Source organism: Bactrocera neohumeralis, chromosome 2 (genome assembly GCF_024586455.1).
Source record: "Bactrocera neohumeralis isolate Rockhampton chromosome 2, APGP_CSIRO_Bneo_wtdbg2-racon-allhic-juicebox.fasta_v2, whole genome shotgun sequence".
Lineage (NCBI taxonomy): Eukaryota > Metazoa > Arthropoda > Insecta > Diptera > Tephritidae > Bactrocera > Bactrocera neohumeralis.
Genome location: NC_065919.1, coordinates 28997433 through 29024030, shown reverse-complemented (window position 1 = coordinate 29024030; position 26598 = coordinate 28997433). Strand labels below are relative to the sequence as shown.

Genomic DNA, 26598 nt, shown 5'->3' with positions numbered 1-26598 from the left:
CATTTCCAGCTGCAGCAACCCGTTACTCCACGTAGCACTCAAGCGTACTTGACATCATATGCAATTCCGAGAATTCTCGGCACTGTGCTATCAAATTTTGCTATCAGCAACTAAAGGTTTGCAATTGTTCGCACATTCATACATACATACATAAGTATGTATGTAATTTGTGTGTCAATAGATTATAAACGCGAACAAATATTTAGATACATTTACAAGTGTGTTAACAGTTACTCACTGTAACAGTCGTCACATTGGTTTCTATTGCCATTTTTTCTGCTTTTGCAACATGTTGCTACAGAGTATAACCCTAACGGTTGTTTGTATCACTTAAAACTAATCGAGATATGTACTTATGTACATACATACTTACATATATGTATATGAAGTCATATTGTCAAAAAAGTCTCGCGGTATTTTCGCTAGTTGGCGTTGAAAGCGCGTAGTTCTAGTTTTATTCGTCGCATCGGGTCATGATATACCTTTTTGGAAAGCTCATTTCACGCGCTAACACGTGTTTGATTGATTGTAGTTTCTTTTAAGTCGTTCGTGAGTTATAGCATCGCAAACATAGAACAAAATAAAGAGAAAATACGGCATATTTTACAGTACTACTACGATGAAGGCAAAAATGCATCTCAAGCCGCCAATAAAATTTGTGCAGTTTATGGACCCGATACAGTTTCCATTTCCACCGCACAACGATGGTTTCAACGTTTTCGTTATGGTGTAGAGGTGGTCGAAGATGCGCCACGCTCCGGAAGGCCTGTCGTCTAAAATTGCGATAAAATCGCTGAATTGGTCGAAAGAGACCGGCATAGTAGCAGCCGTAGCATCGGTCAAGAGCTGCTCATGAGTCATCAAAAATTCATTTCAAATTATACATAAGACTTTATATATATGAAGACGATTTCAATGTATATGAAGACGAAAAAAAAAAAAAAATCAATAAAAATGAAACTTTATACATCAATAGCAAGGGACACCTTTGGGCGAAAAAATTAAAAAAAGGGAATGCGTGCGAATCTTTGTTCGACCCACTGTTTCAACTACTATATTTATATCCATATACATAACAAATACATACATATGTATGTCTTAACTTGTCAATTAATCAAAGTATAAATATATGTACATTGGGACAAAACAGCACCCGGAAATTGTAATTAGAATATTTCAAAAGTATGTCTTTCGCTAAGTTGGTAGGACTGTCCTCCACCAATTTGTTTACAGCAGCTGCTTAAGTCGGTACACCTCAGTAGGACATTGCGATTTTTACATTGGATAAGAATATCGAACAAAGAATTTGTCTAAAATTGTGTGTGTGAAATCGTTGGGAATGTCGAGCGATCGTTGAAGACATGCCACGTTCCTGACCACCTTCGAACTCTTCAACTGATGAAAATATTAAAAAAGTGAAGAGTATTATATGGTGCTTGAAAATCGTCAGGCAAATGTTAGAGAGATGGCTGACCTCTCTCGCGAGTCTGTTCGAATGAGTTTGGTGGATATTTTGGGTATGAAACGCGTTCTTGCTCGATTCTTCCCGATAAAGCTGAGGTTTTTTTTTCAAAAATATTATCGTAAACAGGTCTCTTTGGACATGCTTTATCGTGCGAATTCCGATCCCATGGAGAACATTATAACTGCGAATGAGACATGGATTTAAGAGTTTGACATGCAACATTCATCGGAATGGTTTTCAGTCGATCGAAGAGATCGTAAAACAGAGTTCACTGAAGGAGCTGAAGGGCATCCCAAAAAGTACTTATGAAAAGTGTTTCGGGGACTGGAAAAATCGTTGGCATAAGTGTGTTACGTTTGGTGGGGATTACTTTCAAGGCGAAAAAATAAATATTGATGAATAATTAATTATTATTTAAAATTTGTGGGTATTTTTTTGCCACAATGTATGTTTGTGTAATTACAAAATTCTACGAAAATAGCGCTTATTTGTGCATTTAGTACTTGTAATTGCATTTGTATTTAAAAGTCTGCTGTTTTTTCTCATTAAAAAGTTATGAAAAATGTAAACACACTTTTGTTTAGTTTAAAATGAAAATCACATAATAATACATTTCTGTTTAATTTTTCATAACTCAAACGTGACTTCCAGCTGCGGTTTCCATTACTACTCTGCGATGTTTTAATTACACTATGTACAAGTAGTTTTGTATGTATACGTATGCACGTTAGGACACATTTTTTCAAGGTGTGGTTGTGGCATTATCTGGCCATTTTGAACCTGGCGAGATCCAATTTCTTGACTTTGTCTTTTCCTTTCTTTTCCATTGTCAGAAAATTACGTTTCGTGTCGTTGTTGAATATCACCAAATCCTCTCTTAGAGTAATCATAGGCTCGCTTTTATCATCACGCCCATTTTGTCGTTTTTTTATATCTGATGTTTCAATTTAGTTTTGTAGAGTTTAATATGCTTTCAATTTTGGAGGCGGTTCGGGGAGTTAATTGAACTTTGAACTTACTAAGTAAAGAACGAGTACAAAATTTCGTCCACTTAATCCACTTTTGTTGGTTTTGGAGATGTTCTATATACATACATATGTTTTCAAAATAATATTCGACGATGTCATAACAAGGAAGTATTTGGTTTTAAGTTTCATAGACTAAACTGGCCGACCTCATCGTTGTTTCGGTTAGTTACAATGTATGTCTAACTGTAGATTTGTACTAACAAATTTTTTTATGGATTCCAATATTAAAGAATGAGCCACCAGGCGAATAAATATGATATACCGAAATGGAACTAAACTATACACATACTTACATATTCATACATAGCATGCAAAGTTTTGTTCGACACGCTCACTATAACGGAGAAAATAGTCATGAAAATTAATAACTCTTAATGACAAAATAATATTTATCAAAAATTTCGCAATTCACTCACTGAAAACGTGACAATACAATTTGAAGGTTGATATCGCACAGATAACGTGAGTTGCACAGTGTGGCAAAAACTTAGAATCCAGAGAAATCTAAACATAGCTTACAAAAAGAGTTTAGATACACTGCACTAAACGACAATTCATTTTCGAAACTTCGGGTCTCAAATATTTCGGAGTAGATTACAAAAAAGAACTGAGGACAGGGTCGAATTTTGTAATTTCAAATTAAAATTCTGTCGTGGCAAAGCACTTTTCCTTCCCATATAACAAAATTTCTTTCACTTTCCAGTATACAAATAAAAAAAAAAAACAATGTAACCGGATAAAGCTTTAGCAGTGTCTTATAGGTGCCACCTTATGGTTATGACGAAAAACTGCCCAAATCGGACTAAAACTATCCTTAGATATAATAGATCGAAGATATCGGACAATCTGTGAGATATAGAAATTCAGAGAAAATCCTTGTTTGACAATTGTATGGCTGTATGTCAAAAATGGGTTGACTCGGATCATTAATTCCTAAAGCCCGCATAGAGCAGAAAGATTTTGGAACTTTCAGCTGTCTTTATACCGCTTATATCGGTAGGTATGTGAGTTATCTTAATACAATTTTGAGAGTGTAGAGAGGTAGGCCTCATGTCCCTAATGTAATGAATTCGATCCTCTGTTTGACGTTTTGCACAACACGTCAATATGTGTACATATATGTATGTATGTATGTATATAAGTTTAGCCTCTTCCATTGATTTCATTTCAAATATGTCTTATTTGAGGATGATTTTAATATAATTTTCGCTTCGAAAAAGTAAGCTATACTTTGTTATAAAACTAAAATAGGCTACTGCCTATATTATAAGTTAATAAGATATAAATTTGATAGTAATCCATTGACGAACAATAAATGCTTAATTTTTGCGCAACATTTTCAACATAAAGGTATTTCCGCAGCCTTGATTCTGGATACCCCTTCCTGACTTCTTTTATTAGTGTTTTGCTCTCCACAGGCAGTGTCAAACAGTCGAGTGTATTTTAGACTCGAAAAGGCTTCCTGTGTCATTGTATCAAATAATATTAATCAAAAATTACGGGATATTTGTCGACTAAATTGTTGTAAAGTAGTTTCGAAATTTTGTGCATCATATTTCATCATCATCGCTTGAAAACAATTTTTTCTTATTTGTTTTGTTCCGATCTTTCGTACAGCACCAATTAAAAATATATATGAATTACGTTACTTCTTGATTAAATATTAAATAAAGAAAATAATAAAATTAATTTTGGTTTAGTTTTTTTCTCTCGAAAATGTTTATAACTTTCTAAAATAAGCCGTAGTCAAAATGGTGAAGGATGACCTCCTTCTCGTACCTTATTGGAGAATAAACCGCTTACGCGGTTATAGCCGAGTTAACTACAGCGCGCCAGTCGTTCTTCCTATTCGCTTCTTTCCAACGGAGTAGAGGTCTTCCTCATCCTCTGCTTTCCCCGGCGGGTACTGCGTCGAATACTCTCAGAGCTGGAGTGTTTTCATCCATTCGGATGGCTTGACCTAGCCAGCGTAGTCACTGTAGATGTATATCTCGTACAGCGCATCGTTTCATCGACTGCGGTATTCGCCGTTCCTAATGCGGAAAGAACCATAAATCTTCCGCAGAATCTTTCTCTTACTAAACTCGTTACGCCTACTAACCAGGTTTTGTCATCGTCCATGCCTCTGCACTGTGTAGCAGGGCGGAGATGATGAGTGAATTGTAGAATTTAGTCTTTGTTCTTCGAGAGAGGACTTTACTTCTCAATTGCCCACTCAGTCCAACAGAACTAACTGCGCGGTTGTTATGGCCAATGATATCGATGTCATTAGCATTCGCCAGCAGTTGTACACTCTTATAAAAGATTGTACCTTCTCGATTTAGTTCAGCAGCTCGAAATATTTTCTCTAGAAGTAGGTTGAAGAAGTCGCACGAAAGGAAGTCGTTGGTTTTCGAACGGCTCGGAGAGCTCTTTCCCGATCCTGACGGAGCTTTTGGGATTGATCAACGTTAGTTTACACAGCCGTATTCGTTTTGCGGGGATACAAAATTCAGACATACCGACATAAAGGCACCTCCTTTCCGTGCTGTCAAAAGCAGTTTTGAAACGTCGGGCATGCTTTCGTCGCACCATATTCTAACTACAATGAAGCTGGTACATGCTCATCAGTTCTTCGTCGCCGTGTTTGAATAGCTCGGCCGGCAATCCATCGGCCCCTCCCGCTTTGTTGTTCTTCAGACTTTTGTTAGTCGCCGCATCTTTTCGTAGCATAACCCTGCCGGTCAGCTTGTCAAGCTCTTCGTATTCACGCATTACGGCCCCTCCCTTTTTTGTCTGTAAATTGCGTTTCCATTCGCTCTTCAACTCTCGGTATCTATCCCATCTTGCACGTGATATGGTCGATTGTAACGTTACGAAATAAGCAGTCTGTTTTCTCTCCATTGCGACAGGCACTGCTCATCGTACCAGCTACTATTTCGCCTTTTCCGAAAACCAATGGTTTCGTTTGCAGCCGTGCGTAAGGAGCTTGAAATGCTGTCCCACAGTTCACTTATACCGAGTTGCTGACGAGTACTCTCAGAGAGCAGGAGTGCAAGTCGTGTAGAAAATCGTTCGGCTGTCTGTTGTGATTACACCTTCTCGACGTTGAACCTTCCTTGTGTTTATTGACGAGCGTAAGCACGTCTAAAATACTGGATAATTGTCTTCCGTCTATCCCAACGTTATCGATCTGGTTAGTGGCTTTTCGATCCGGAGACAGCCAGGTTTTCTATGCTGCAATCTAGTACTGCAGATAACCATATTGCGGGCGCCGGCGAAGTCAATCAGCCGCAACCCATGTGCGGATGTTTCATCAAGAAGGTTAAATTTACCGACAGTGCCACAGATACCTTCTTTGTCCACCCTGGTGTTAAAGTCTCCAGGCACGATTTTGACATCATGGCGGGTGCATCTCTTTTGGAGCGATCTTAGAAGGCATCTTTAGTCACATCGTCCTTTTCTTCCTTCGGAATGTGTGCGAAAATCAGCGATATGTTGAAGAACTTCGCTTTGATGCGGATTGTGGCTAGACGTTCATCCAACGGGGTGAATGCCAAGACTCGGCCACAAAGTCTCTCTCCCTCCAGGAATCCCGAATGAAGGATGACCTTAGTGTACAACAATAAGAATAACGTTCCAGGGTTGAAAGCCGGAAGTCAGGCTATAGACTAAAGCTTCTTCGTGGTTGACTCATCCAGAAAATGTGGTACGTGCAGCAGCGCTCATAGTGCTTAGTATTTTCCATGCAAATAACCTTGTGCTTAAACCACGCATACGAGTATATATGTACATACATACATACATATGTACAAATGAAGGGCTGCCTTTAAAGTTCATTTACCCACCATATATGTACATACATATGTATGTATGTTACATGCAAACACATATGCATGTACATATGTTTCTATTAATCAAATGTTTGATAAGAATATGCGTGCGATCTTATATTGACGCTGAAAATTCCACACGTTTTTCCAACACCTCCAGCCTCTCATCTATGTATGTATGTATGTATATGTACCAGTTTGCTTACTCAACGAATATGGTATGTAACAAATACCGCGTGTTATTTGAGCGCCCTTAAAAAGATCTCCGATAATTGTATGCCTTGAGAATGGCTATTGAACTCTTTAACAGAAAACGTCATCGACACGTAAGACTTACATACATATATTCATATACATATACTGACACATAAGTGCTAAATTACTGTTTTTAGTTTTGTTATTTTGATTTTGTCATAGAGTTTGAAAATTAAAGCTTTGGCTGCTTGTAGCTAAGTGTGTTTTTCACATACCCTACAAGAACATTGACAGTCATCCAACTTGTAATTAGTAATTAGGCACAGCTGAACAAATTTTGTCAGCGCGCAGAACAAAAATGTAGATTTTGAACACAAAACTCAAAATAGTTATTGCAAAAAGCAATAATTTTGATTTATGTGCTGTCTTTTTTGCGCGAACACAAAAATTGGGATTTGAAAAAACCGTCAACATTGGCAATCATTTTACTGTTCATTTGACTGTCAGTGGTGACAGGATTAAGGAATTCAGCAATTAACAGGTCTATTGAAAAGTGCCCGGCCTAATAAACACAAACTTTTTTGGCAGATTTTGTTTTTTTTTTTATTCAACAATGAAGGGAACTCATTTTAACGAGCCTCCAACTATTCGATACCATTTTTGTAGTACTATTTGTCCTTTGCCTCCAAATAGGCCTCAGTTTCCGCTATCACATCTTCATTCGACTAAAATTTATTCACGGCGGCATTATTTTGAGATCTGTGAACAGGAAATAGTCGCTGGGAACCAGATCTGGATAATACGGTGGATGCGGATGCAATTCGAAGCCCAATTCATGTATTTTTTGCCATCGTTTTCACTGACTTGTGACACGGTGCATTGTCTCAGTGAAACAACATTTTTTTTCTTTAATTGTGGTAATTTTTAGGCGATTTCGTCCTTCAAACGGTCCAATAACGGTATGTAACAGTCATTGTTGATGATCCTTCCTTTTCCAAGGTGGTCAATAAAAAATTTTAATGCGCATCCCAAAATACATACAGACGCCATAACTTTGCCAGCCGACTGTTGCGTCTTTCCACGCTTTGGGGCGGGTTCGTCATGTCCTGTCCACTCGGATGACTGTCGATTGCTCTTCGGAGTGAAATGATGGAGCCATGTTTCATCCATTGTCACATATCGACTCAAAAACTCGGATTTATAATGCTTGAACATCTCCAAACACTGCTTCGAATCATCAACTCATTTTTGATATTTTCGTCGGCGTCTCTTTTTAGCAAATACAATGACGGGCAGTTGACAAGTAAACTGTACGTTTATGCTTTCGTACATATGTACGCTTCCAGTTACATACAAATGTACTCTATCATTGACCATGAACTTGTAATTATCGGCTGTACTTCCATATTTACATATATATAAATTCTTAACGGTTAACAGATTGTATATTCTATATGTGAATAACTGTGTGTCATTTGATACAACCTCTCTCCAATGCTCTGAAGTTGTTTTTCGTGGTCTTGTCTTTTGAAACCAGGAAGATGTCACTTTCCACGGCCCGCCGTTTGGTATAAGCACTTTCCATTCTCCGGTTTTGGTGGAATGAATGGGAACATGACTTTATCTTTTGACATGATATCCATCTAAGTAAGCCATTCATTGTATCGGCCCTCCAACATTTCGATACCAATTTGATAGTGTAAAGCTTCAAAGTCTTCAAAATAAACTCTCATTTCCTTCTTGCCTTCTCATTTGAGTAAAATCACTTCGAAGTGAACCATTTTTTGAGTCTGAGTTGTTTCCATTCGTAAAATTCGGGAATCATATACTTAATGTTATATATTTAAATATCTATGATCCGGAAAGAATACTTTAGCAAAGCTTGAATCTCACTTTCCACATTATCATAACATATTTCCATTGTAAACAAAAATAGAGACCAATATCTTCGAAACGATTGGTTGAGATATCATGAAACCTAGACCATGTTCTAGTCAAGGTTAGTATTCTAAGACAAGGATATAGATTTTTTGTTTGTGGCGCGGTCTAGCGGTCAGGTCAAGCTCTTTTCAGTTTAGTGAGCTCCAGCCCAGTGGTCACTAATGCAAGCTTATTTGAATGATGTGCAGAATATTCAGCTCCGAAAGTTTCTGATTGTTTTGCACAATCAAATTGTAGATAGAATTAGATTCTATGGAGGTTTTAAATTTACAAAAATTGAAGAAACCTAAAAACTGGGAACATGATTTCGTGAACTCTGCTGGGTTATAGCTCGCAACAAACAGAAACATTGAGGTCGAATAATAATAAAGTTTGTTGACTTATCGACTACCAATAGGTCAAAGTACTGAAAGCTAAAGCTAGGAACATGAAACATGCTTTAGTTGATCTAAAAAGAAAAGTCCTTCAATAGGAGTTTCTTAAGTAAGTAAGAATGTAAGCATAATACATTTAGAGACAACTTCGAATAACCAAACGAGTAGCAAGTCGAACAAATTAAATGAGCTGATCAAACGGACTGGGGTAAAGTAGTTTTCTACGTCAAATAAGATTTTGAAATGAAATAAATTCTGTTCCTTCGGTGCTCCACTCGTCAAACTTGTCTCAAAGTTTTTTACATTGAAGTTGAGGTTTTAAAAGAGGTGTCCACTACGTAATACTTTAGACAAGATAGCGCAACAAAATATCGAATCGAAGACTTCCTTCATATTCATACCTACTTATTATTTATTGCCTTTATTTTGATGTCAATATGACGAATGCAATGTTTACATTTAGCATCAACGATTCTATATTTCAATACGCCATTTCAACGCTATTAAAAAGTAGTAAAACAAAACGGCTTATCAATAATGTCACAGCTAATGACCACATGAGCATACATGTAAGTGTACATATTCCTGTCGGCTTCTGTTACAAAACACCCGGTGTATTTGTCAAGCCCTAGGTGCCCTGTCAGTATGTGCATACTTGAATTTCTGCAATGTTGTCAAACAAGCGACGTTCACGCCGTAACTTCGCAGCTATTTCCAGATGTATTACTTGCTTCATGTACTTTTTAATATTTTATTTATTCCGTTTACCTTTTTTCCGACTACTCACAATGTGAATGTCACGTAGGCACCACATATGCACAATACTCATAGAGTTGAGTATTGTACTTTTATTTACAGTTGTGTTCATATAAATAGCTGAGCGAGTTGGGATATGTTTAATGAAAAGGGCAAGGATATCGAGAAAGATATTGAAATACTACATTAGGTTATGCTTCAGTATACAGGGGAAGAAATACCACAAAAATGACCCCGAGGGGGGTATACTTGTATTCTTTTTTTAGAGACAATAACGAAAGAAAGTGGTAGCTCACCCCCTGACATGAGTCACATGTTTTCGAAGAAATACGAAAAAATAAAGACTTTATGAAATGTAGAGCGACAAGCAGTCCAAGGAGCGACAAGCAGTCCAAGGCGAGACTACAAAAATGTGCCACCGGGGTCTGAAACATAGCCTATTGGACCATATTTTAGTTGAATTATTGTATTATTTCGGTAAATGACTACAATTTTTGGCTTTTTAATAAGTTCTAAGTCTTTCACTGCTATTTTTATGAACATAACGGTACGTGCGTGTGCATATCGTCACCTGAAATGCAAAATAACGTAACAACATTTTCGAAAATTTACAGTGGCATGAATGAAACACGAAATAAAATGGAACATGAGCGAAAAAAATTTTAATATTGGTTAAAACTGGTTTATATCTGAGGGCAGAACCTGAAAATGTTGGACATACATATGTATGTAATATTTTGAAGGCAATTTGATGTAGTGAATCATAATCAATAAGGCACTCAATTTCGAATTTTTTGATGATACGTTATTTTGCATTTCAGGTGACGATATGTATTTCCATATTCAATGTAAAGCTGATTATAAAGCATTCGATTTGAAGATATGAATAGCTATTGGTGTAAATATATAACTCCTGGGTATATAGTATAGTACATGTATGTATATACACTAGGCTTAAAAGGTCTGCGTATAAGTTACCAACAAAAATGACTCGTTAAAAACATATTTTATATATTTTTTTATAAAAACTTTATTTGATATGGAATAGATAAAATAGATGTTTTTGTGGAAGAGAAGTATTTCATTCTTCGTGCAGCACATCTTTGAGCATAAAACTTTTATCCTATTTAGGATTCAAATATTGTGATTAATGGTGGTGTTTGCAGGTGCTTGGAAGCGTTTAGAGTAACCAAAGCCTTACTATGTGTGTCTGTTGCATGTCTCGAGTCGTTGTCCTGTAAAAAATAGTTGTTACTTCTTAGACCCAATTCTTCCGCTCATTGCGTTTGCTGATATGCATATTTGTCTATGGTGAACTCTAAAAATTCAGTTTGTCCCCCGTATCGTTGCTCCATCATCACCGTTCTTCACCCATGCGATTTTCTCCATTAAATCGTACGCCCCTTGATTCCAAAAACGCAAAACTTGATCCTATATGCACTTGCATATTAACTGGCTGAACGATTTCCTCTGCGCGGCTTTAATATAAAATCCATTTTTTTTTTTGCATTTTGCGTTGGCAAAAAAAAATAAAAACCAAACAACTTTATTGTGTCTACTTGGGCATACATCGCAGTTATATCTTGAAAATAAATTACTATCATGTTATTAGATGATAGTAATGAAACTATTGACTTAAAAGACAACATGTTCTAGATCTCCCATTTAGGAATTAAGTAAATGTTTAATTATATACTTATGTTACTACGATATTAAATGTATAATTAAAATTTTTATATAAACATTTGTATTTAGAACATATTGTTATATTGTATATTATTTTTGATCTCATGGGAGACCAAAAATATAAGTCAAATTATGGTTTTGTTATCAAATTTGCTTATTATTTACTGAAATAGATTGCAAATAAAATGTATTTAACAAAAAAAAAAAAAAAAAATTTTGCGTTGGCAGTGCAGAGAGACTTCTTAGCTTTTTTAGCTATTTTGTATGCAGTAAGTCGAGGGTTTTGCTTCACACTTTGCAAAACGTTACAAGTGTCAGGCTGCTAGTATTTTTGGCCGCCCTGAACTGGCCGAGATACAAAACCGCCAGAATTTTTGTAATTTAATAACTCTTTGTATGGAAGAATGTGTTCTGCCAATATCCCGACCGATTTTACGGTATGTTTTGTTTTCTTTGAAATGTTTTAACTATTATTTTCCTTTGAGAAGGGGGTAAAACTATAACTTTCCGACACTTTGACACTTGATTATTACGTGAGGAATTCCCATATTATTTCTGCGTCGCCAAATGACTATTTTTTGTAAATTTGTCTACAAAACTATGATATCCGATTTTTGTTGCTTTAAATGCTATGAGATTGTGCAATAGACTAGCAATAAAGCACTTAATGGGATTAATCTATATAAAAAGCTGTTTTTTTTTAATGAAAATAAGACATAAGGGTGTACGCAGACTTTTTCTGCTCAGTGTATATATGTACATATATATATTATGTATGTGTGTTTATGTAACAAATTCGCGAATACATACTTGATAACTAAGGCAAACGCACCAGACACGATATGAAGTCTAAATATAAGTATTAAATTTAAGCTTTCTTCCCCACATAATGCGGCGATAAGACTTCTTCATATATTAAATATGTATGTGTGTATAAGATTAGGTCATATGTACATTTGTGTCTAGAAGTCAAAATCACTTGAGTTATGCTTTTAGCCTTGCTTCTGCCAGTCATTACATAAGTATATACACATACTTGTAGTATGCGTTGACAAGTATGCGCGAAAATTAATGTGCAAACAACTGGCATACTTACATACCTACAAACTATATATCTATATACATATGTACATATATTGAGGACCTATCACAGTTGCAAAGATACAAAACCAATTTATCGACTTTGATTTCCTATCACAACACACTCGTAAATACTTGTACTGTATCCATTTTATTGTTGTTCTTCAGCATTGTCCTCTATATACAACGAAATTCTTCTGCGCTTCCATTAACACATTTCATGCAAATAATAATCCAGCACAATGTACATATTAGCCGTCATCGATTTGCCATTTCTCTGTTTGTTATATTATGGCGCTGCTGTCTTGTCAAAAAATTACTATGTAAAAGCCAAAAAAAGTTATCGAGTTGTATTAAATACAAGATAATATGCAGTGACCACTTGAAAGTGTCATTATTGCCTTTTCCAATGCTTCCAACTTTTGTTTTACGACTTTTAAAGGAGTTTTTACTATCCTGAATGCTTTTATTTTGAAATAACTGTAAAAAATGGTAAAACTAGTTTTCTTTTTAACCTTCCTCGGTTCTTCGGGTCATATTGACCCGAATCTAAAGTTTAATTTATAATAAAAGTAGTAATATCTAATAGATTTCTTAACGGCTTCGTGACAATTATTAATTATGCATTTATTGTAAATTATTATTGTGAATTTATGGTGATGTCTGTTAAATTAAGGAAATACGCATTTTTTGCTCTTAGGATCCTCGGGTTATTTTGACCCGAGTATGAAAAAATCCTCGGGTCAGCAATACCCGTCTTTGGTGAAGTACAATGCTTTGATTCAAACATACAGCTTCTAGGAACATATTTATTATTGTTGAATATCAATTATACCCAAGTCACTAAGCGATTCATTGTTGATGGTAATCGTAGAAATATTGTTTCTAAGTGGGTAGAATCATATTGCTTTCGTCGCCCTATTACAAGCGTTGACAGTTTTTCATTAGTTATATTTACTCGACGCGTTCGGTTGTTTTTTTCAATGACTCACAAATTGAGTGATTCCATGATTTCTCAATTTATAAACTACGATATAAGTTCTGAAGATGAAATAATAAGTGAAACTGAGAATAATTCCGATGGAAATCCTTCGGATAATATTCAACCTAATTGGAACATTGGAGTAGTAGTAGATATATGACCAATAATAGTGTTAGTGAAAATGAAATGCGATCAAAAAATGGTGAATTTGTGTGGTCGAAAATCTCATTAGAAGGAAGAGGTCGTTTGGGCAGTGCAAACCTAATAAAACTTACACCAGGAATTACCAGATATGCTTCTAATCGCATCAATACATTTAGAAGCGCTTTTGATTTATTTATAAACAAACGCATAAAATCTATAATTTTGAAACAAACAAACATGGAAGGATCTTCACGGTTTGGAAATGAATGGGATGCGATGGATGAAATAGAGTTTGATGCATATCTAGGTCTTCTTATATTTGCTGGCGTTTTCAAGTCTAACGATGAAAGCCGCGACAGCTTATGGTCTGAAGTTTATGGACGACCTATATTTCGAGCAACAATGTCCCTAAAACGGTTCAAAAAAATTGCCGCCATTTTGCGTTTTGATAAACGTTCGGATCGAGAAGCAAGGAGACAGAGTGATAAATCAGCAGTTATAAGAGATATATGGGATGAATGGGCGACACTATTGCCTGTGTACTATAATCCGAATACAAATATCACAATTGACGAACAGTTACTTTCATTCAGAGGTCGGTGTCCTTTTCGCCAATATATGCCAAGTAAACCGAGTAAATACGGCATAAAATGTTGGATTTTGTGTGACAGTGAAACAGGATATGTTCGTTCAATTCAATGCTATACCGGAAAACTTCAAGGAAATGCTCCGGAAAAAAATCAAGGAATGCGTGTTGTTTTAGATCTGACAGAGGGCTTACAGGGCTACAATCTGACATGTGATAATTTTTTTACATCATATGAATTAGCCGAAGCACTTTTAGACCGTAAGCTTACCGTTAACTTTACGGAAAAATAAACGACAGATACCATTAGATCTTTTGGATACGAAGAAACCAGTGTTTTCATCCACATTTGCATTCAATTCAAAAATGGTTCTTGTCTCATATATTCCGAAAAAGAACAAAACAGTAATTTTACTCAGTACAAACCACAATAAGATTGAAATACATGATTCAGAGCAGAAAAAACCTAAAATTATCATGGACTATAACACAACTAAGGGAGCTGTTGATTTTCTAGACAAAATGGTTTCGGCCTATAGTTGCAAACGGATGACAAGAAGATGGCCTGTAGCCATATTTCATAATATGATTGATATCTCATGTTTCAATGCTTACCTATTATATTGTGATACCAATCCTGATTGGAAACAGAAGAGGACAGTACAAGGACGTCTGTTTTAAGAAAAACTGGGCATGGAATTGGTCAATGATCACATTGAGCGTAGGAAAACTCTTCCTCGGACAAATGCATCGCTGGAATTAGTACAACGAGTGAAGACAGGTGTTACTGAGACAACAGCTACTTCCAGTGCACAGAGTTGTAATAAAAGAAAAAAGGTGTAATGTATGTCCGTCATCAAAAGATGTCAAAACTTCGAAAATCTGTAAAAAATGTAAGAAACCCATATGTCCAAGACATTCGGAAATTATGTGCCTCTCATGTTGCCAAGAGTAACAAATGTCATAAATTGTGTATTTTTTATTTGAATAAATACATATATGTATAACATAAATAATTCTATCCGTATTTAATTTATAAAAATAACACCGAGTTTGTTTTTAAATCGGGTCAATATGACCCGAGGACCTTAAGTTTGTGTAGTATTTGAGGAACCGGAAAGGTTAAACGAAATATATACATATATATATATACATATGTACATATATATATGTATGTATATATGTATATTGTATTTAAAAACTTAATATTTGAATTAAAATATAATTTTTATATCCAATTTTAGTATGCATACTAATATATATAGTATATATTACCAGTACTTGTACTCGTTCGATTCGCTACTCCCTAACGGTTGATGAATCGAAGACAGCTTGGTTTTTTGTTTATGAGAGAAACAATTAGCGACGTCGAGAATATTTGTAACGGCATATGTACTTAATTGTGATGAATTGTTGATTCGGTACTAGGAACCTATTAATTAAGGTTAATAATGGATATTTATACATATAATATTTGTAATAAAAACATATTATTCCCAAATATGTTGTTGTAGCAAAGAAATAATAGTTCTGAATATTGTTGTCGAAGTGTAAGCCCTCGCGCTGCTTTTAATCGAGTAGTAGACTTTTTAGGTAGACTCAACAGTCGGGAAGGACTGTAAAACGTAAAATACATAAGTATGTCGATTATTTGTACAAATTTAAGTACTTAATTGCACAATGCGTCGCAATTAACAGTTCGATCGATTTTCCTTTGAATTAGCGGTTTATTTATTGTAATTCTAAGAATTTTCATATTTTATTTACACTTTTAATGACATGATTTATGTCTGGAATATATGTACCTATATTTTACTGATATGTAGTATAAATATTTCAGAGTCAGAGTCAAATAAACCAAAAATTATTACGATATGTGAATGCAATTTTTTATATAATATAATATTTATTTGAAATATCATCTTTTCATAAAATTGAGAAAAACTTAAATTTGTTCAGTATTTGGTTGGCAAACCTTTAATTTCATTAACAACCTTCACTATTTGAGGCATACTATTCAAACAAATATTATCATTATTTTTTATATGTATGTATGTATCTGGATCATTTAGGCACACATCCTTTATGTTATCTTTGAGTGGGGCTATTGTAGAATTTCTTCGGGTATATATGTACCTTCGATTTAAGGAACGTCCAACAGTTTTCGGTGGGGCTTAGGTCGGCTGAATTGCCCGCCTAATGTAATATATTGATATCCAAGTTGTGAAGGACATCAGTCGTTCGTCGGGAGGTGTGGCAAGGGACCCCAGCGTGCGTATAAGTGTATTGGGCTGCTGGAGGGTTCAGTGTTGCCAAATATGGTACAAAACCATATTGAAGTACATTGGTGTACTGCTCACTATTCATCGTTCCCTCAACAAAATAAATTGGTCCAGGACCTTCCACCGATATGCAGCTCTAAATCATTACATTGAGGGAAAATTTTACCGTTTTTTGAATGCAGTCCTCCACATAACGTTCACACGGTCTACGTCGCACAAATTGAATGGTCTCTATCACTGCTTCTAGCCGTCATTTGTCGCTAAAGTTAATCTTTGTTAAGGAGAAAATCATGTTAAATAGCAGGGTAACTTTGAGTGGGGGACGTTCATAATTTTTATACTCTCGCAACAAAGTTGCTAAGGAGAGTATTATAGTTTTGTTCACATAACGGTTGTTTGTAAGTCCTAAAACTAAAAGAGTCAAATATATGGTTATATATACCAAAGTCATCAGAGTGACGAGTAGAGTTGAAATCCGGATGTCTGTCTGTCCGTCCTTTCGTCTGTCCGTCCGTCCGTGCAAGCTGTAACTTGAGTAAAAATTGAGATATCATGATGAAACTTGGTACACGTATTTCTTGGCTCCATAAGAAGGTTAAGTTCGAAGATGGGCAAAATCGGCCCACCGCCACGCTCACAAAATGGCGAAAACCGAAAACCTATAAAGTGTCATAACTAAGCCTTAAATAAAAATATTAAAGTGAAATTTGGCACAAAGAATCGCATTAGGGAGGGGCATATTTCGACGCAATTTTTTTGAAAAAGTGGGCGTGGCCCCGCCCCTACTAAGTTTTTTGTACATACATATCTCGGAAACTACTATAGCTATGTCAACTAAACTCTATAGAGTCGTTTCCTTCAGGCATTTCCATATACAGTTCAAAAATGGAAGAAATCGGTTAATAACCACGCCCACCTCCTATAGAAAGGTTATGTTGAAAATCACTAAAAGTGCGTTACACCGTCTAACAAAAAACGTAAGAAACACTAAATTTTACGGAAGAAATGGCAGAAAGAAGCTGCACCCAGGCAAAAACCATATCTCAGGAACTACTCTACCGATTTCAATGAAATTCGGTATATAATATTTTCTTAACACCCTGATTACATGTACGAAATATGGGTGAAATCGGTGCACAACCACGCCTTCTTCCAATATAACGTTATTTTGAATTCCATCTGATCCTTCTCTGTATAATATATACATACATTTAAAACCAATGATGATAGCGAAATAAAACTTTACACAAATACGGTATTTGAAAAATATGTAAATGACGTATAATGAAATCTCGATTATCACTTTATCATGCGAGAGTAAAAAATGTTCGGTGACACCCGAACTTAGCCCTTCCTTACTTGTTTTTATTATTTTTCTGTAGGATGTACTTTTATCTTTTAAAAGTTCAGCATTAGCACTTTTGGTTTTCTGTGAAATGCCCGATTTTTTTTACCTATTTCCTAAAAAGTATATTTTTCATTGTTGGTATTATAAAGCTTCAGAAAATTTCAAAAATACTAACCTTACAAATAAAACTCTGGAATCTATGAAATAATAGTTAAACTCTTATAAAAAAATTCGATTTCTTCCATTACGCCACACAATTTAACTCTGATGAGCCAGAAATCACAAATACTAATTCCAAGTGAAGTAAGCATTTCAATATGATTGCGTATTTAAGTTCCGTTAATTGTAACGGTATATTTATTATATATTTGACACCGAGTAATAAGTAGTACACAGCCTACTTAATACTTAGGCAGTGGAAAAAATTGAAATTATTCGCCTAGCAAGCTTCCCCAGTACGTTATTCGTAAATTTTTATATTTATTTACCATGTTTCTAATGTGTTGACGGGGTACTGTATGTATATTAAAATTACATCTATATATGTATGTATGTATGTATGTATATATGGAGTCATCATCTACGAATTTGATGGATTAACTGACTTCCCCATTTCTCTGTTCGCTATTTTTGCGCGCTGCTCTCTTGCTCTTCTAAGTAACAACAAAGTTATCGCCATACACGAGTCTCAGTGGTATAACTGCATTTTTCAATGCTACCGAGTTTTGTTTTTGCTTTTGTACCAGTTTGGCTATTGTGAATGGTGCAAATAACAATGACAAAGTTAATATACAAAAATTTTTTTATTCAAAACTTCAGACTTCACATCAATTATACTTAGTTGTTTATAAAAAAACAAACCTGAAACGTTTTTTTACGCGGAACGAAGAATTTCTTCGGCAACGTAAGAATCGCAAAAAATACGCATGAGTTGAAAACGCAGAGTTGCACCGCAAGTGTTGGCTGTTATTTAAATATCTGGTAAATATTTTGAATTGTTTAATAATATTTTTCTATAATATGAGTGCAAAATACAACATTCCCCGCTCAATTACGTAATAATTACTTTTGTATGAGCACATTAACTGATATACTGTACTGAATATACATGTATGTATGTATGTAGACTGATTCAGTTACCGATTATTAATTAACGAATGCTAATTGAAGGTCGTTTAATTTATTTATATAAAATCAATTAAAAGAAAATATATAAAGCTCTTGAATTATTTATTTACGTATTTATAACAATTTTATATTAAATATGATTACTAAAAATATATTTTTATATTTCTAGACAATATTTTATGACCGCTTAGGTAATGTAATTAAGAGAGAATTTAATTAAAACGTGTCCAATTAAGCGGAAAATACTATAAAGATTTCTCGCAATTGTTCGGCACGTAGATAAAGGGGAAAACAACATCCATTCCATCCGTCGTCATTCAATTATTCCTCAATATTTATTTTGTCGCCTTCAAAGTAATCCCCATCAGATGTAATATACTTATGCAAACGATTTTTCCAGTCCGGCAATTTCAGTTTGGGGAACAAGAAAATATGATACGGAGCCAAATCTGGTGAATACGATGGTTGATCGATGGTATTAATTGCTTTTTTGGCTTTAAATTCGGTCACAATCGTACTATTTTTGAAAAAATTCAGTTTTATCGGGACGAGTCAAGCAAGACTCGCCAGAGATGTCGATGATTTTCAAGCACCATTCATTCACTTTTTTATACCCTGAACAGGGTATATTAAGTTTGTCACGAAGTTTGTAACACCCAGAAGGAATCGTCGGAGACCCTATAAAGTATATATATAAATGATCAGTATGTTGAGCTGAGTCGATTTAGCCATGTCCGTCTGTCTGTCCGTCTGTCCGTCTGTCTGTATATATACAAACTAGTCCCTCAGTTTTTAAGATATCCTTTTGAAATTTTGCAAACGTCATTTTCTCTTCAAGAAGCTGCTCATTTGTCGGAACGGCCGATATCGGACCACTATAACATATAGCTGCCATACAAACTGAACGATCGGAATCAAGTTCTTGTATGGAAAACTTTCACATTTGACAAGATATATTCACGAAATTTGGTATATGTTATTTTCTAAAGCAACTTTGTAATCTCCGAAGAAAATGTTCAGATCGGTTGACTATAGCATATAGTTGCCATACAAACTGAACGATCGGAATCAAGTTCTTGTATGGAAAACTTTCACATTTGACAAGATATATTCACGAAATTTGGTATATGTTATTTTCTAAAGCAACTATGTAATCTCCGAAGAAATTGATAAGATCGGTTGACTATAGCATATAGCTTCCATACAAACTGAACACATAGTTACTAACAGAAATGCACCTGTGAAGGGTATTTAGTTTCGGTGCAACCGAAGTTAACGTCTTTTCTTGTTAATACTGTCATCAGTTGAAAAGATCGAAGGTCGTCCTTGGGACATGACTTCAACGATCTCTCGACCGACACTCATAGCGTTGTGTTTTTGATAAAACTGAATCACCGTAAGCCTTTTTCTAACATTCGCACCGATTCCGAAATTTGAACCAAACTCTTTGTTTGATATTTTCATCCATTGTAGAAATCGCAACGCGCTACTGCGGTACCGACTAAGCAACTGGTGTAAACAAACTGGTTGACAGATCGCGCTCATAATTGGCACAGTAATTAATTACAGTCCTGCCAACTTAGCAAAATACATAGTTTTGACATATGATTTACCCGGGGAATTTAATTACAATTTCCGGGTGTTTTTTGGTCCCAAGGTAAATCTACTATACAAACCATGTATAAACAGTTAAGAGAGATCATTACTATTTTGTTTTAAAAACAACTGAATAACTTTGTATCTCATATTAAATCCATAAATAATTTTCATATATTGTTTGTTTCTATAATTATATCTTGAAAGGCCTTACACTCTACGAGTTAAGACAGAACTAAGTGTCTATTTACACATTTTATAATTTATATTAACTATGTCTCTGAGTTGTGCGGTTTGCTAATGAGTCACTGAGTTGCCGTAAATAAAAAAAGCATTTAAACAAAGATGTGACTCATCACGTGTAACTCTTATGAAGTCATTTCGGTTGTTTGTGGTTATATGACTTAAAGTCAATCAATGTAACTGTCACATTAATTTATAATTTATATGTAGGCATTGCTCAGTAAACTGTTTCTGTAGTTTTAAAGATATCGCTAAGGTATCTAAGCCGTATCGTCAACCTCTAACATCACAGTCGCAAAACGGCAGTAAACTAGTGAAATCGACAATTAATTTTGACAATTTTTAGTTTTGCTTGATAGCATAGTCTAGCTTTAAGAGAACCTTCAAAAAAATATGCAGGAAATAATATTTATCTGCTTAAATTTTTAACAAATCAAAAAAAATTAATCTTTAACAAAACGGCGGTTTTTCCAAAATAACATCGTTTATTTTAAACTGACTCTTCAGAGTGGTTCAGAAAGTCGAAATTGTGATCAAAAATCATTCTCAAAGAAGAGATTTGAATCTTTCCAATGAAACACTTAAGTGTCATTAAAATTGCACATCGGAAAAATGCTATTTAATGGATTAAAAAATATTTATTTCAAGACAACCGTTGAATATTGATATTAGACAATGTAATAATATAAATTCTTTGACGTAGATTCCACTAAAATATGGTTGGTATTATCGATAACGACACTAAAATATTGTATGCATTTTGAATTGATTTTCCCATTGTAATGGGTTTTCGTCCATAGCTGAGGTATGCTCAGCCGCTCCAGGGTCAGCCTTGGGACCCACGAACCCTTAGCAAAAAAGACTAGCTTTATCCTCATAAAGTTGTATCCACACCCCACCCCTTATGTGGACAGCCAGACCAGCGTGATGTGTACAGTGATGATGAAAACGAACGAGATTGGCGAACCAGGCGTTGACGCTTGTTGAAGCTGGCACGGTGATGAAAACGAACGGAATTGATGAGCCAGGCGTTGACGCTTGTTGAAGCTGGCACGGTGCTGAAAATGAACGGAATTGATGAGCCAGGCGTTGACGCTTGTTGCGACTGGCACGGTGATGAAAACGAACGGAGTTGATGAGCCAGGCGTTGACGCTTGTTGCGACTGGCACGGTGATGAAAACGAACGGAATTGATGAGCCAGGCGTTGACGCTTGTTGCGACTGGCACGGTGATGTGACGGACTCCTTTGTGTAGGAGAGATTTCGTTAATAGCCAACCGTCTTCGTTGGCCTCCAGCTATCAACTCCCACAGTACTGCACTTACATGTCGCCTGTTAGTCGCGTTAGTTTTCACTAACGGTGCCTTACGGTACGTAAGCAGCGGTACTGACGCTGTTCGAGGCAGCGCAGCTGTGCTCCTCGTAGTAACGGTCGAGCCTTTGCGCGTACCGGTATCAACCCCTGCTTACTGCTATTTTCTGCGCAATGCTGGGCGACCGTCCTGTTCGGCGAGCTGGAGCAAATGATCGAATTTGGTGTAAAGTGCTTGCTTTTATAGCAGCATAGCGCAGCTTTCGTCACCGTAGCGAGGTAAGTTGTATGCGTATGGTGCGTTAGTACGTATGGTCTAGCAGCTTTCATCATCGTAGTGAGGTAAGTTGTGTGCGTAGTCAATGCGGTGAAGTTAAGTACGTATGGTGGTATGGTGAGGGTACATGATGTACTGTGGAGCGAAGTTGACGTAAATTATTGTAAGGTGGTAAAAGCCACGTTACACCATTTATTGAACAATTGTTGTTAGGATGCTTCTTAAAAGCCTTAAAACAAAAAAAAAAAAAACAATTATTGAAATTTTATAACTTGTGTTGTGAGACTTGTATAATGATTTGGAAATAATTTCAGACTAAACATACTCAAAAATTTTAAAAACTTATCGATACAAACGAAGTCAGATACCGCCATTCACAGCGGTGAAGCTCTCACTGAATGGCGTACTTGGAGTCAAACCACCAGCCATTGTTGACGAGAGCTCGAGTTGCCGCGAGAAACGAGAGTGACCCTTGCGCAGTTTCGCCCTGTTAACCCCACATATCTTACACCCCTCTCCCTATGGTCAAACCCCGTCGAAACAGCACGTTTTAACAAACAAAATCTGTTATAACAACAAAATCCTTTTGTATTTTTCTGGTATAGTTTATCACGTATTTAGCATAATTGTCCTTACAGGTATATGAGATAGCTGAGGAATGGTTCTAAATTTGTCGATAAAGGGTCGAAAACAACTACTTATGTTGTATTTTAAAATTAAGAAACTCACATTCTTCATTCGAAACAATATCCGGTGTATGATTCAGAGGTTGCAAGCTCTCTCTCAAATATTGTACACAATTGTAATTTCGAGAGCGGTTCTTCCACAGTTTTAATTCTGGCGTTTCTATTAAAACATTAAAATCAAAAATTATTCATCTTCTATCACTTTTATTTATTTGGTTTAAGTATTTTTAAAATAAATTACTTCAAATTCAAATGCCTGACAAAAGTAACAAACAGTCAAGCGTCCACAAACACCACACACCTACACACTCTCACTCAGTTCTAAAACTGATTTTCTGCATTCTGGTCCATCGTCGCTTAGCGAAATTAGAAAAAAATCGATTTCCGAAATGTCTACGTGCTACTTATTTGCCCATCTTGTTTATGTTTTGCCGTGGGTTTAGCTAAATATTTGCCTACATGTCTGACAACATACAGGCCAACCATAAAGAATAGCAAGCAGATGGAACGCCGGGTAGGTAAGAAGTACACAAATCTCGTTTGTTTCGAAAATTTGGAGCCTGCGTGCTCTTACTCATTAAATCTTTAACTATCCATCCCTTCTGAAACAGAGCAGCTTAACGCAAAGGGACTAATTTTATTCGCTGAATTTTGCCAACGATGCAAAGTCTCAAATCCAATTCGCCAATGCTTGTAAACAAGTAAATATGTATGAAGTATGTACGAGAAAACAATAAACAATGAAAAAGAGAAATAGAAATGGGCAAGTTAAGCGCCGATGTCTACCTGTGTGTGCGCACATGCGCTGCTCCCAAAATGTCTGAATGATCTCTGCATGGGCGACCTGACTGTCGGCATGTAGCTGCATTTGTGTGCGTGGTAATATATATGTACAATATGTACCAATGGATGTGTTTGGTTTCGGCTGGCGTACTTCTTTGATTCCTCTTTCTTTAATTTCCTTATTTTCAAGGTCACTGTTTATATTGGCGCAATTGAACCAAATGGGGAAAAATGGCTAAGTGCAGCAGAGGCGGCAGCGCACAGTGGTGCGATTGTGTTCATAAAACGGTTGTAAAATAAAATGCTTGAAACTTTGGATTCATTCTAAGCAAGATTCTAAGTAAGAAGAGATATACACATGTATATAAATTCTCTTCTTTAGGTCACTAAAACATAGGAAAATAGAGACCGACTCTCATTACCACGCTAGCAATAGTGGTTGAGTGTTTTTCCACACATTCTCCTGGACATACTTCAGTACTAAATTGACCAGAGCCATGGCAAAACCGGATAATATTTGTTAAAGCGGTTAGTAGAGGTATATAATGAACTCACATTATGCGCCAAATTGTTTCAATTGGTCGTTCAGTTAATAATTTCATGTGATGACAACAGCTGATCTTATTGAATTTTTTCGCAGCCAGTTATATATTTGAACAGCTAACGTTTGTTTATGAAAAAAAATTCTTCAATTTTTTTGAAATAGTTTTTGTTTGGTGTTCTATCGAAGATGGAAGATCTAAAACAGCATTTTTCCTATATTTTACTGTTTTACTACCAAATGGGTAAAAATATTGTTCGAGCAAAGGGAAAATTATGTGATGTCTACGGAGCGGACGTGTTGTCCAAATTTGTTTGCAAAATTTCGTTCAGGCAATTTCGATATTGAGGATTCATCACGTCCTGCCTCTTGAAGCCGATGTGGATAAAATGAAATTGTTGGTTGACGCAAATAGTTGAATAACAACTCGAGAGATTATTAAAATTGTTTAACGCGACCGTTCACATGAAACGTCTAGGATTAATTTCGAGGCTGGAGAAAATTTACTTGGTCGCATTAACGACTGTGATTTGCTATCAAAAATGAAAGAAGTGATCCGCAATATTACTGGCGACGAAAAATGGGTTGTTTCCAAGAATCTAAAGTGCAGGAGATCATAGTCTTAATTTGATGAACTAGCTTATACCGCTTCGAAATTCGATAGTCACCAAAAGAAGGTTATGTTGTACGTTTTGTGTGATTTCGAAGGAATCGTTTCTTTGGAACTTTTGCCCAAAAATACCGCGATTAATTCTAATGTATTGTGATCAGCTGGACATACATATGTATTAAATGATTCACTCAAAGAGAAGAAGACAAATTTGATCAATAAAGAAGGTACAGTGTCCCATCAGGCTAATGGAAGACCTAAAACGAATTTGATGGCTCGCCAAAATCTTTTGCAGCTTGAATGTGATGTACTAACATACCAAACATATAATTCAGACTTGGCACCGACCGGAACCAGGTCTCTGCATAATCGTTTGGATAGCATAAGCTTCACTGTAAATTAGAATATCAGAAACCACTTGGACCAGTTTTTTGCCTGCAAGGATCAAACATTTTATAAGCGTGCGATCAATATCTTGTCCGAAAGATCGCAAAAGGTAGTAAATAAAAATAAGTAAGAACTAGTCCCCCAATTTTTGGAATATCTATCAGAATTTTGTTCATGTCTTTTTCTCCTTAAGAATCTGCTCATTTCTCGGAGCCGTCGATATTGGATGACTATAGCATATAGTTGCCATACAAATTGAACGATCGAAATCAAGTTGGCTTATGGAAAAATTTTTCATTTGAAGAGATATCTTCACAAAATTTGGCGGTCAGAATGAAATTCATTAAGGAATATTTTGAATTTGTGAAGGGTATTATACATAGTTTGTTAGTACAAATATTTATGCAGTCGCATTCTTGACACTGAGGCTCTCTCTCATACCAAACTTAAGCATCTATTAACATTATCGGGTCTAAAGAATAATATTCTTAATTTGTTCCTATATCTTGAAGACATATGAAAGTTGGGCTATTTCAATGATATTTTTTTGAAATATTTCAAATGAACATACATATATAATAATTAATAATTTTGAGGGAAATCTTCCCACTGTGCAGGGCCTGACCGCATGAATCAGAGGCACGTCGTTGACAGCAAACGAACAGCTTAGGAAAGCAAAAGCAGAAAGCTGTCGCTGCCGAATATGTTTGAGAGGTTTCGCAGTGAATACGCGCAAACAGTTTCGTAAACGAATATGAGCTTTTCCATACTATGTGCAAGAGTGATCGACGAGTCTGTGCCTATCAGTGTCCTTGAAGTATATACGCAAGTCGTCGACCTAATTGAATTTGGCCGCAAAACGCATTAAGATGCAAGCTTTCTAACGGTGCTTTTCTTCAAGGCGAGTGAATCCGGTGCTTTTGCTGACCTAAAAAGCTTGCTAAAGTGTGCTTTCTTTTCTCCCAGCGCTCTAAAACATTTCCACCTCGATAACTGCACTTTACTTCGCCCCTTTTCGACTTTTTCCAAATTTCTAGAGACATTTTTCTATATAAAACGTACATACATACTTATGTCCGTCCATTTGGTCTGTGCGCTACGTGCTCGCCATCATGACTGAGTGCCAAGCAAAATTAACATTAGAGTTTGTTAGACTTTTAAAACGACGATGACGGTGGTGTAAGCGGTAGAGCGTGTGTGCGGAGACGCTGACGCGCTGGCAAAAGCAAAAATCGGCAGAGGCGAAAGAAAGCAACGATAGCATTAGAAACAACAGGGGGCAATGTGTCTTTGCACGAGCATTCATATAAACATAGATTTGTCTAAAAATAAACGCTGGAAACGCAGTGAAAACCA

The 26598-nt window shown here is 35.9% G+C and overlaps 1 protein-coding gene and 1 long non-coding RNA gene across 2 annotated transcripts in view; one reads left to right on the top strand and one right to left on the bottom strand.

The window, feature by feature from the left end:
- LOC126767938 (hypoxia-inducible factor prolyl hydroxylase) overlaps window positions 1-26598 on the top strand; it is a 48642-nt gene that overhangs the window by 8989 nt on the left and 13055 nt on the right. The window lies entirely within an intron of this gene.
- Window positions 21265-23988, bottom strand: LOC126767999 (uncharacterized). Its single transcript, XR_007669188.1, has 3 exons — window positions 23163-23988; window positions 22965-23081; window positions 21265-22464 (listed from the first exon to the last, which is right to left on the bottom strand). It is a non-coding gene; the product is annotated as an uncharacterized LOC126767999 (long non-coding RNA).